The sequence below is a fragment of the Styela clava genome, chromosome 8 (genome assembly GCF_964204865.1).
Source record: "Styela clava chromosome 8, kaStyClav1.hap1.2, whole genome shotgun sequence".
Lineage (NCBI taxonomy): Eukaryota > Metazoa > Chordata > Ascidiacea > Stolidobranchia > Styelidae > Styela > Styela clava.
Genome location: NC_135257.1, coordinates 8313833 through 8327490, shown reverse-complemented (window position 1 = coordinate 8327490; position 13658 = coordinate 8313833). Strand labels below are relative to the sequence as shown.

Genomic DNA, 13658 nt, shown 5'->3' with positions numbered 1-13658 from the left:
CATGGATGGAAACTCGTTATCCACTGACAAAGTTTTTTTTAACGAGTGGCCTAATCGCGAATAATAGTGCCTGGTAATTTCCAATTCCAATTTTGTACTCTCCCCTCTTCCTTTTAAAAATCATGACCTCGCTTCTGCTTGTAGATCATGTCATACTTAAATCACCGCCTCGTTGCCATATTACGACCCTGCTGGTGTCAAATTCTATTAATGGTGTATTCGCTTCTTTGAACAGTTACAGAATAGTCGAGTCCGTATTTTGACAAGTAATAGAGTAGCTCGCGGAGCCCCTAGGTTCGTCTCACGGAGCCCTGGGGCTCCGTATGGAGCACTTTGAGAAACTATGTCTTACAGGACCCGATATTTAACCTAGAACTTTGCTGTTTACTTATAGTAAGACACTTTCTAGTTCATTTCGCACACTTTCCTCAGTGTTCCTCAAAAATCCCTCATTTCTTGAAAACTTAGCCGACCTTTCGTAAACCAAAGTCCTAGATAATTAAATAGAATCAAATTCTTGAAAATAAATTTTCGTGGTAACCTACCTTCAAAATAGATAGTAAATATGGAAAGTATTTTAAACAAAGTATATCAAACGAACAATAAAATCGGTGACTCAAAAGTATTTACGGTAGATATGTTTCGGATTGTGATATAACGAATCACCGATAATATGTAAAGCATCAATAAGCGTTCCTGCGGCATTGCGACAAATTTGGTTACTTCGTCCGAGTGCCCGACTTTCATTTGATGGCTTTTGACTTATTCCCACTTCCACAATGAAGAGATCGCATAAGACCATACAAAAGTTAAAAATAATGCGTTCCAGGCCTGCCGAAATCAACGTTACTATTCTAAAAGAAACATTCTATTATAGCCTATGTCTAAATATTTATTTGCTACATTGTTCTATAATAAAATGAGTAGATAATTATAAGTCCTAAGAACCGTCAGAGAGATAATAAAATTTTTGCGTCGTTGCATTATTTCGTTGAGAAGTCGTAAGCACTCATAACATCTGAGCATTGACAATTATTTAGAGTTGATGTCACGTTCAAATCAATCAAAGTATTCCTAATGTCATAAAGGTAGTTTTCCGATGGATATGGGGTTGGTGTGTACACTTCGATCCACTGAATCCCTGCGAGATGTTGACTATGTCATTATTTACATTGTATTTTAAAATAAGCTTAAACCATTTGGAGAACCACGGCCTCTCGTCCGGTTACCATTCCATGTCGGGTATGGGATTAGTTAGTTATTTGTCTTCGGTACCATGGACCTGATGGTGGAGGAAAGGGATTTGTTCAAAGAGAATTGTTTTAAAACAATTGTTTAAAATCAAGTTGTTGTTTTTTTTGCCTGTTTTTTTTCAAAATGGATGTACTATTGGATTTTTTTGTATTAAATAGGTTGAAAGAAAATGGATGTAAAACTTGCCAAACGCTTCTTATTTGCAATGAATCCTTCGAAACGCCGCAAATATCGATAACGGCTCATACACACTTTCTCAAGCTGTAGTTCAGTGCGACCACAAACGTGGTTGGCGCAGTAAGACGATAAATTATTACGTGAGCTTGTATTGTTACCCGAGGACGACGATAATTACTTTTTTGTTCTCGTGCGGAAATATGAGTTCAGTGTGGAAAACGAGTTAGTATATTATAATCATCGGCGACGAGATGCTAGAAATAGTTAATAAAGAGGTGAATGGCAACCAAAATTTCTTGATTGAAAAGCGGTATTATAAAACATTAAAACCAAAACGGAAGATAATATGATAAGTTTTGTTTTAACGAACTCGCGACAGATTAAAAACGCTTTTTTAGATATTTTAAATCACAAACTTTGATGTTATGTTAGGTTATCTATGAATTTATATCCTGCGAGTTACCTAAATCGATTCAATTGTGCCTCTTTATCCACTCTGAAACTACCGATAAAGCCAAATGCGACATTTTTCATTCGCGATGCGATGCAATATGAGTTTATTAAACAATTTGTTATTGCGAACAAAATACATTTGTTGTTTCTCATTTGATGTCCGCGGATTGGCGTGGTAATTCTGGTTTGTAATGATTATATATTGTTGTAAGTCAACGCATCCGCAGGTTACATTGAACACAATGAAGCCAATAAACAAGGCATTTGAACATGCAGGCATCGGTCAAGGATTGCGCAATTGTAAATTGTACTCATTGATATTTAAACAACGCTGAGATAACAACTCAAATTTGATAAATCTCCAGATCGCAAAAATATGATTCCAATCTATTTATAGTTGGCAGTTTGGCACTTATTTTATGTTATTTTAGAATAGTAATAGTATTCCTCATTTCATTAATCGTAATCTCGACTCAAAGACAAGTAACGATAAACACAATTAAATTATTATGACAAGACAGTTTAAATGCTCGCATCGGCCATGGATGGAAACTCGTTATCCACTGACAAAGTTTTTTTTAACGAGTGGCCTAATCGCGAATAATAGTGCCTGGTAATTTCCAATTCCAATTTTGTACTCTCCCCTCTTCCTTTTAAAAATCATGACCTCGCTTCTGCTTGTAGATCATGTCATACTTAAATCACCGCCTCGTTGCCATATTACGACCCTGCTGGTGTCAAATTCTATTAATGGTGTATTCGCTTCTTTGAACAGTTACAGAATAGTCGAGTCCGTATTTTGACAAGTAATAGAGTAGCTCGCGGAGCCCCTAGGTTCGTCTCACGGAGCCCTGGGGCTCCGTATGGAGCACTTTGAGAAACTATGTCTTACAGGACCCGATATTTAACCTAGAACTTTGCTGTTTACTTATAGTAAGACACTTTCTAGTTCATTTCGCACACTTTCCTCAGTGTTCCTCAAAAATCCCTCATTTCTTGAAAACTTAGCCGACCTTTCGTAAACCAAAGTCCTAGATAATTAAATAGAATCAAATTCTTGAAAATAAATTTTCGTGGTAACCTACCTTCAAAATAGATAGTAAATATGGAAAGTATTTTAAACAAAGTATATCAAACGAACAATAAAATCGGTGACTCAAAAGTATTTACGGTAGATATGTTTCGGATTGTGATATAACGAATCACCGATAATATGTAAAGCATCAATAAGCGTTCCTGCGGCATTGCGACAAATTTGGTTACTTCGTCCGAGTGCCCGACTTTCATTTGATGGCTTTTGACTTATTCCCACTTCCACAATGAAGAGATCGCATAAGACCATACAAAAGTTAAAAATAATGCGTTCCAGGCCTGCCGAAATCAACGTTACTATTCTAAAAGAAACATTCTATTATAGCCTATGTCTAAATATTTATTTGCTACATTGTTCTATAATAAAATGAGTAGATAATTATAAGTCCTAAGAACCGTCAGAGAGATAATAAAATATTTGCGTCGTTGCATTATTTCGTTGAGAAGTCGTAAGCACTCATAACATCTGAGCATTGACAATTATTTAGAGTTGATGTCACGTTCAAATCAATCAAAGTATTCCTAATGTCATAAAGGTAGTTTTCCGATGGATATGGGGTTGGTGTGTACACTTCGATCCACTGAATCCCTGCGAGATGTTGACTATGTCATTATTTACATTGTATTTTAAAATAAGCTTAAACCATTTGGAGAACCACGGCCTCTCGTCCGGTTACCATTCCATGTCAGGTATGGGATTAGTTAGTTATTTGTCTTCGGTACCATGGACCTGATGGTGGAGGAAAGGGATTTGTTCAAAGAGAATTGTTTTAAAACAATTGTTTAAAATCAAGTTGTTGTTTTTTTTGCCTGTTTTTTTTCAAAATGGATGTACTATTGGATTTTTTTGTATTAAATAGGTTGAAAGAAAATGGATGTAAAACTTGCCAAGCGCTTCTTATTTGCAATGAATCCTTCGAAACGCCGCAAATATCGATAACGGCTCATACACACTTTCTCAAGCTGTAGTTCAGTGCGACCACAAACGTGGTTGGCGCAGTAAGACGATAAGTTATTACGTGAGCTTGTATTGTTACCCGAGGACGACGATAATTACTTTTTTGTTCTCGTGCGGAAATATGAGTTCAGTGTGGAAAACGAGTTAGTATATTATAATCATCGGCGACGAGATGCTAGAAATAGTTAATAAAGAGGTGAATGGCAACCAAAATTTCTTGATTGAAAAGCGGTATTATAAAACATTAAAACCAAAACGGAAGATAACATGATAAGTTTTGTTTTAACGAACTCGCCACAGATTAAAAACGCTTTTTTAGATATTTTAAATCACAAACTTTGATGTTATGTTAGGTTATCTATGAATTTATATCATGCGAGTAACCTAAATCGATTCAATTGTACCTCTTTATCCATTCTGAAACTACCGATAAAGCCAAATGCGACATTTTTCATTCGCGATGCGATGCAATATGAGTTTATTAAACAATTTGTTATTGCGAACAAAATACATTTGTTGTTTCTCATTTGATGTCCGCAGATTGGCGTGGTAATTCTGGTTTGTAATGATTATATATTGTTGTAAGTCAACGCATCCGCAGGTTACATTGAACACAATGAAGCCAATAAACAAGCCATTTGAACATGCAGGCATCGGTCAAGGATTGCGCAATTGTAAATTGTACTCATTGATATTTAAACAACGCTGAGATAACAACTCAAATTTGATAAATCTCCAGATCGCAAAAATATGATTCCAATCTATTTATAGTTGGCAGTTTGGCACTTATTTTATGTTATTTTAGAATAGTAATAGTATTCCTCATTTCATTAATCGTAATCTCGACTCAAAGACAAGTAACGATAAACACAATTAAATTATTATGACAAGACAGTTTAAATGCTCGCATCGGCCATGGATGGAAACTCGTTATCCACTGACAAAGTTTTTTTTAACGAGTGGCCTAATCGCGAATAATAGTGCCTGGTAATTTCCAATTCCAATTTTGTACTCTCCCCTCTTCCTTTTAAAAATCATGACCTCGCTTCTGCTTGTAGATCATGTCATACTTAAATCACCGCCTCGTTGCCATATTACGACCCTGCTGGTGTCAAATTCTATTAATGGTGTATTCGCTTCTTTGAACAGTTACAGAATAGTCGAGTCCGTATTTTGACAAGTAATAGAGTAGCTCGCGGAGCCCCTAGGTTCGTCTCACGGAGCCCTGGGGCTCCGTATGGAGCACTTTGAGAAACTATGTCTTACAGGACCCGATATTTAACCTAGAACTTTGCTGTTTACTTATAGTAAGACACTTTCTAGTTCATTTCGCACACTTTCCTCAGTGTTCCTCAAAAATCCCTCATTTCTTGAAAACTTAGCCGACCTTTCGTAAACCAAAGTCCTAGATAATTAAATAGAATCAAATTCTTGAAAATAAATTTTCGTGGTAACCTACCTTCAAAATAGATAGTAAATATGGAAAGTATTTTAAACAAAGTATATCAAACGAACAATAAAATCGGTGACTCAAAAGTATTTACGGTAGATATGTTTCGGATTGTGATATAACGAATCACCGATAATATGTAAAGCATCAATAAGCGTTCCTGCGGCATTGCGACAAATTTGGTTACTTCGTCCGAGTGCCCGACTTTCATTTGATGGCTTTTGACTTATTCCCACTTCCACAATGAAGAGATCGCATAAGACCATACAAAAGTTAAAAATAATGCGTTCCAGGCCTGCCGAAATTAACGTTACTATTCTAAAAGAAACATTCTATTATAGCCTATGTCTAAATATTTATTTGCTACATTGTTCTATAATAAAATGAGTAGATAATTATAAGTCCTAAGAACCGTCAGAGAGATAATAAAATATTTGCGTCGTTGCATTATTTCGTTGAGAAGTCGTAAGCACTCATAACATCTGAGCATTGACAATTATTTAGAGTTGATGTCACGTTCAAATCAATCAAAGTATTCCTAATGTCATAAAGGTAGTTTTCCGATGGATATGGGGTTGGTGTGTACACTTCGATCCACTGAATCCCTGCGAGATGTTGACTATGTCATTATTTACATTGTATTTTAAAATAAGCTTAAACCATTTGGAGAACCACGGCCTCTCGTCCGGTTACCATTCCATGTCAGGTATGGGATTAGTTAGTTATTTGTCTTCGGTACCATGGACCTGATGGTGGAGGAAAGGGATTTGTTCAAAGAGAATTGTTTTAAAACAATTGTTTAAAATCAAGTTGTTGTTTTTTTTGCCTGTTTTTTTTCAAAATGGATGTACTATTGGATTTTTTTGTATTAAATAGGTTGAAAGAAAATGGATGTAAAACTTGCCAAGCGCTTCTTATTTGCAATGAATCCTTCGAAACGCCGCAAATATCGATAACGGCTCATACACACTTTCTCAAGCTGTAGTTCAGTGCGACCACAAACGTGGTTGGCGCAGTAAGACGATAAGTTATTACGTGAGCTTGTATTGTTACCCGAGGACGACGATAATTACTTTTTTGTTCTCGTGCGGAAATATGAGTTCAGTGTGGAAAACGAGTTAGTATATTATAATCATCGGCGACGAGATGCTAGAAATAGTTAATAAAGAGGTGAATGGCAACCAAAATTTCTTGATTGAAAAGCGGTATTATAAAACATTAAAACCAAAACGGAAGATAATATGATAAGTTTTGTTTTAACGAACTCGCCACAGATTAAAAACGCTTTTTTAGATATTTTAAATCACAAACTTTGATGTTATGTTAGGTTATCTATGAATTTATATCATGCGAGTTACCTAAATCGATTCAATTGTACCTCTTTATCCATTCTGAAACTACCGATAAAGCCAAATGCGACATTTTTCATTCGCGATGCGATGCAATATGAGTTTATTAAACAATTTGTTATTGCGAACAAAATACATTTGTTGTTTCTCATTTGATGTCCGCAGATTGGCGTGGTAATTCTGGTTTGTAATGATTATATATTGTTGTAAGTCAACGCATCCGCAGGTTACATTGAACACAATGAAGCCAATAAACAAGGCATTTGAACATGCAGGCATCGGTCAAGGATTGCGCAATTGTAAATTGTACTCATTGATATTTAAACAACGCTGAGATAACAACTCAAATTTGATAAATCTCCAGATCGCAAAAATATGATTCCAATCTATTTATAGTTGGCAGTTTGGCACTTATTTTATGTTATTTTAGAATAGTAATAGTATTCCTCATTTCATTAATCGTAATCTCGACTCAAAGACAAGTAACGATAAACACAATTAAATTATTATGACAAGACAGTTTAAATGCTCGCATCGGCCATGGATGGAAACTCGTTATCCACTGACAAAGTTTTTTTTAACGAGTGGCCTAATCGCGAATAATAGTGCCTGGTAATTTCCAATTCCAATTTTGTACTCTCCCCTCTTCCTTTTAAAAATCATGACCTCGCTTCTGCTTGTAGATCATGTCATACTTAAATCACCGCCTCGTTGCCATATTACGACCCTGCTGGTGTCAAATTCTATTAATGGTGTATTCGCTTCTTTGAACAGTTACAGAATAGTCGAGTCCGTATTTTGACAAGTAATAGAGTAGCTCGCGGAGCCCCTAGGTTCGTCTCACGGAGCCCTGGGGCTCCGTATGGAGCACTTTGAGAAACTATGTCTTACAGGACCCGATATTTAACCTAGAACTTTGCTGTTTACTTATAGTAAGACACTTTCTAGTTCATTTCGCACACTTTCCTCAGTGTTCCTCAAAAATCCCTCATTTCTTGAAAACTTAGCCGACCTTTCGTAAACCAAAGTCCTAGATAATTAAATAGAATCAAATTCTTGAAAATAAATTTTCGTGGTAACCTACCTTCAAAATAGATAGTAAATATGGAAAGTATTTTAAACAAAGTATATCAAACGAACAATAAAATCGGTGACTCAAAAGTATTTACGGTAGATATGTTTCGGATTGTGATATAACGAATCACCGATAATATGTAAAGCATCAATAAGCGTTCCTGCGGCATTGCGACAAATTTGGTTACTTCGTCCGAGTGCCCGACTTTCATTTGATGGCTTTTGACTTATTCCCACTTCCACAATGAAGAGATCGCATAAGACCATACAAAAGTTAAAAATAATGCGTTCCAGGCCTGCCGAAATCAACGTTACTATTCTAAAAGAAACATTCTATTATAGCCTATGTCTAAATATTTATTTGCTACATTGTTCTATAATAAAATGAGTAGATAATTATAAGTCCTAAGAACCGTCAGAGAGATAATAAAATATTTGCGTCGTTGCATTATTTCGTTGAGAAGTCGTAAGCACTCATAACATCTGAGCATTGACAATTATTTAGAGTTGATGTCACGTTCAAATCAATCAAAGTATTCCTAATGTCATAAAGGTAGTTTTCCGATGGATATGGGGTTGGTGTGTACACTTCGATCCACTGAATCCCTGCGAGATGTTGACTATGTCATTATTTACATTGTATTTTAAAATAAGCTTAAACCATTTGGAGAACCACGGCCTCTCGTCCGGTTACCATTCCATGTCGGGTATTGGATTAGTTAGTTATTTGTCTTCGGTACCATGGACCTGATGGTGGAGGAAAGGGATTTGTTCAAAGAGAATTGTTTTAAAACAATTGTTTAAAATCAAGTTGTTGTTTTTTTTGCCTGTTTTTTTTCAAAATGGATGTACTATTGGATTTTTTTGTATTAAATAGGTTGAAAGAAAATGGATGTAAAACTTGCCAAGCGCTTCTTATTTGCAATGAATCTTTCGAAACGCCTCAAATATCGATAACGGCTCATACACACTTTCTCAAGCTGTAGTTCAGTGCGACCACAAACGTGGTTGGCGCAGTAAGACGATAAGTTATTACGTGAGCTTGTATTGTTACCCGAGGACGACGATAATTACTTTTTTGTTCTCGTGCGGAAATATGAGTTCAGTGTGGAATACGAGTTAGTATATTATAATTATCGGCGACGAGATGCTAGAAATAGTTAATAAAGAGGTGAATGGCAACCAAAATTTCTTGATTGAAAAGCGGTATTATAAAACATTAAAACCAAAACGGAAGATAATATGATAAGTTTTGTTTTAACGAACTCGCGACAGATTAAAAACGCTTTTTTAGATATTTTAAATCACAAACTTTGATGTTATGTTAGGTTATCTATGAATTTATATCATGCGAGTTACCTAAATCGATTCAATTGTACCTCTTTATCCATTCTGAAACTACCGATAAAGCCAAATGCGACATTTTTCATTCGCGATGCGATGCAATATGAGTTTATTAAACAATTTGTTATTGCGAACAAAATACATTTGTTGTTTCTCATTTGATGTCCGCGGATTGGCGTGGTAATTCTGGTTTGTAATGATTATATATTGTTGTAAGTCAACGCATCCGCAGGTTACATTGAACACAATGAAGCCAATAAACAAGGCATTTGAACATGCAGGCATCGGTCAAGGATTGCGCAATTGTAAATTGTACTCATTGATATTTGAACAACGCTGAGATAACAACTCAAATTTGATAAATCTCCAGATCGCAAAAATATGATTCCAATCTATTTATAGTTGGCAGTTTGGCACTTATTTTATGTTATTTTAGAATAGTAATAGTATTCCTCATTTCATTAATCGTAATCTCGACTCAAAGACAGGTAACGATAAACACAATTAAATTATTATGACAAGACAGTTTAAATGCTCGCAACGGCCATGGATGGAAACTCGTTATCCACTGACAAAGTTTTTTTTAACGAGTGGCCTAATCGCGAATAATAGTGCCTGGTAATTTCCAATTCCAATTTTGTACTCTCCCCTCTTTCTTTTAAAAATCCTGACCTCGCTTCTGCTTGTAGATCATGTCAAACTTAAATCACCGCCTCGTTGCCATATTAGACCCTGCTGGTGTCAAATTTTATTAATGGTGTATTCGCTTCTTTGAACAGTTACAGAATAGTCGAATCCGTATTTTGACAAGGAATAGAGTAGCTCGCGGAGCCCCTAGGTTCGTCTCACGGAGCCCTGGGTCTCCGTTTGGAGCACTTTGAGAAACTATGTCTTACAGGACCCGATATTTCACCTAGAACTTTGCTGTTTACTTATAGTAAGACACTTTCTAGTTCATTTCGCACACTTTCCTCAGTGTTCCTCAAAAATCCCTCATTTCTTAAAAACTTAGCCGGTATTTCGTAAACCAAAAGTCCTGGATAATTAAATAGAATCAAATTCTTGAAAATAATTTTTCGTGGTAACCTACCTTCAAAATAGATAGTAAATATGGAAAGTATTTTAAACAAAGAATATCAAACGAACAATAAAATCGGTGACTCAAAAGTATTTACGGTAGATATGTTTCGGATTGTGATATAACGAATCACCGATAATATGTAAAGCATTAATAAGCGTTCCTGTGGCATTGCGACAAATTTTGTTACTTCGTCCGAGTGCCCGACTTTCATTTGATGGCTTTTGACTTATTCCCACTTCCACAATGAAGCGATCGCATAAGACCATACAAAAGTTTAAAATAATGCGTTCCAGGCCTGCCGAAATCTACGTTACTATTCTAAAAGAAACATTCTATTATAGCCTATGTCTGAATATTTATTTGCTACATTGTTCTATAATAAAATGAGTAGATAATTATAAGTCCTAATAAGCGTCAGATAATGTAATATTTGCGTCGCTGCATTATTTCGTTGATATGTCGAAAGCACTTATAACATCTGAGCATTGAGAATTATTTAGAGGTGAAATGGCGTTTAAATCAATCAAAGCATTCCTAATGTCAAGAATGTCTTTTGCTGATGGATATGGTGTTGGTGTATACACTCCGATCCACTGAATCCCTGCAAGATATTATCTATGATGTTATTGACATTGTAATTTGAAATAAGACATGTTTGATATTTGTATGAAATAATCAACAATAAATGCGATACCATTTCACGTAACAATAGATGATTATGGCAGCTGTTTTCTTGTGCTTGTCTGATTTCCCCGGCAGCACAATACTCAAAACCACATTTCAAAGTTATACTTCGATTTCAGTTAACGCATTTGCTGTAACTTGAATCAGTTAATTTACAAATAAGATGCTTAACTCGTTTTCATATACTTACGGTTGTGTATGAATAAAAAGCTAATTCGTTTCTTGCCATCTCCAAATCATAAGCAAATTACCTTTAAAAATATTACAATCAATACAAACGATGTATGTTGAATAGTCGGTTGCAACCGTGATCTCCGTTTCGCCATTTTCAATAGATTCAACTGTAACCGTACACACATGGATTATACAAACGGTTTTGTTACAACCATAGTGATCACAATCGAAGTAATTGATCACACTATATAGAAATATTGAATCAATCAGATTAAAAAATGTTATTTTTTAACACTGCCCTCGTTGACTAATGACTTCCCCTAGTTTATTAGATATCAGATATTGCTTTTTTTGCTAAAAATGGATTCCAGTGCATTGTTACTTTTTTAATAAATCGAAAATTCTAGTATCTCGTCCGTTGGCCCAATGCCACATTTTCACATATATACTTATTTCCACGCAAGGCTGTATTCACGAAAAAAGCTCATTCTTCAGCTACCACTATCTGCTGCTTTCGAACATGTATATAATTTGTGTACTTATCTGAAATTCCTCGTGATAACTATAAGTTTGTTAAATTTAATCGCCGTGAAATCCTGATGAATTCCTTTTGAAAATAACACAATATCTTCTTGCGCAGCTGCTGTGTCATGGACGTGAGGAGAAACTCGAGAGTCTTCATGATCTGTATTAAGCTTTCTAAAACAATGTTTCTCATTATCTACACAAAAAGAAATCCAATTTTGTTAATGTGCTTCGCACAATCCTTCACAGGATACACTCAAAATTTATTTATCTGCACAATCGATATGCTTTGGCGCCCTAATAACAGAATGTTGCTGCCGCGGGAATGCAATGTCAAAATGCCCATTAAATTCAACAATATCATTATCATAACAATCACAACTTACCCAGAATAATAATAGTTCCCAAAATGAAGTTTCACATGCCTTCGTGGTCATTTGTGATATTTTTACCACTTGACAATTGACAACTTTCGAAAATATTTCATCTGATGATTTGAACGAAAGATACCAATCTGACGATGAAATCTATTAAAACAAAGTTAAATATTATCGAATATTAATTAAAATATATTTTTGTTATTTCACAGACTTACCATATTTTCATAGTTTCAATGATTGTGAGACTGATCACGCATTGCAGCACCATATTGCAGGGAGAACACATACTTGTACAAAAATGAAGTAAATTTATTAAACATTGTTTACCCATGAACTAGCAATTAAATGAATTGAAATCGTATTTTTGAGTTGCTCTTTCAGCACTTAGGATTATCGCAATGTTTCGTTGTTAAGGGAGAGTTTGCAGTTATGAAGCCAATTATATTTGATACCTTCATATCGAAATCGGTCCATGCATAAATGTATCAGTGATTTCTAGATGCAGTGATTAGACAAATATCCGCCGACTCTGTGAAATGATCAAACTTTCATTCAAGGGTTTATTTCAGGGGTCGGCAAACTACGGCCCGCGGGCCGCATTCGGCCCGCGACGCTTCACTGAATTATATTAACAAAACAGCTTCTTATTGACGAATATATTCTTTACGTGACAAAATTTGTTTTGAGAAACTAAATTATACTATAACCTAACAAGTATATAATTCAAAATCACTCTTTTAATGAGCCTATAATTGATTATAATTAGAGAAATTGCAACAGAGCGTGAAAAAGTAGATGCTGAGCTCAAATGGATTAGGGACGCTGAAAATATTCAAAGAATCAGTCTTCGCGCACTGCTTGAAATTTCTGGGTAAAAAATGTGATTCATTGGCCATTCCTTTGGTTTTTAACTTTCCAAAATACGTGCTACCCGCCAATGACTTGCAACTTTTAATTTTGGCCCGCAAACGACAAAAGTTTGCCGACCTCTGGTTTACACTTTAGAGCCAGTGAAGTTATACAGTCATCCCAACACAAATCCTCGACCCGCAAGGTTGGTCCTTGAAAAGAGAGAGGTTGAGGGAGATAAAGCGGTGGTTTGAGGATTTGAAAGTTGGGGAGATAGAGCAGTGGGTCGAGGATAGGAAGGTTGAGGGAGCTAGGGCAGTGGGTCGAGGATAGGAAAGTTGAGGGAGGTCGAGTATAAATAGGTAAGTAGATGAAGATAGGGCAGTGGGTCGAGGACAGTTTTTTAAGTGTCATTAACGGAGTAATTTTGGCCTGCAAACGACAAAAGTTTGCCGACCTCTGGTTTAGACTCCAGAGCCAGTGACGTTAAACAGTCATCCCAACACAAATCCGCGACCACTGTGCCCTTTCTCCCTCCACTTTCCTATTCTCGATCCTTTGCCCTGTCTCCCTCGCCCAACTGCTCCACCTCCCTATTTTCGACCCACCGCCCTATCTCCCTCAACCGTCCTATCCTCGACCGACTGTCCTATTTCACCCAAACTCCTATCCCCTTCAACCTCTTTATCCTGGACTCATTGCCATATCTCCCTCAACTTTTCTTTCCTCTATCCACTGCACTATCTGCCTCAAATTTCCCACTCTCGACCCACTGTCGGACCTCCATCAACTTACTTATCTTCGACCCACGACG

General features: G+C 36.1%; 1 long non-coding RNA gene across 1 annotated transcript; it reads right to left on the bottom strand.

Annotated features, from left to right (window-relative positions):
- Nucleotides 1–10671: 10671 nt before the first annotated feature.
- On the bottom strand, nucleotides 10672–12304 carry LOC144425601 (uncharacterized). The gene is made up of 3 exons (XR_013477546.1): nucleotides 12211–12304; nucleotides 12002–12142; nucleotides 10672–11789 (listed from the first exon to the last, which is right to left on the bottom strand). It is a non-coding gene; the product is annotated as an uncharacterized LOC144425601 (long non-coding RNA).
- Between the last annotated feature and the right edge of the window lie 1354 nt (nucleotides 12305–13658).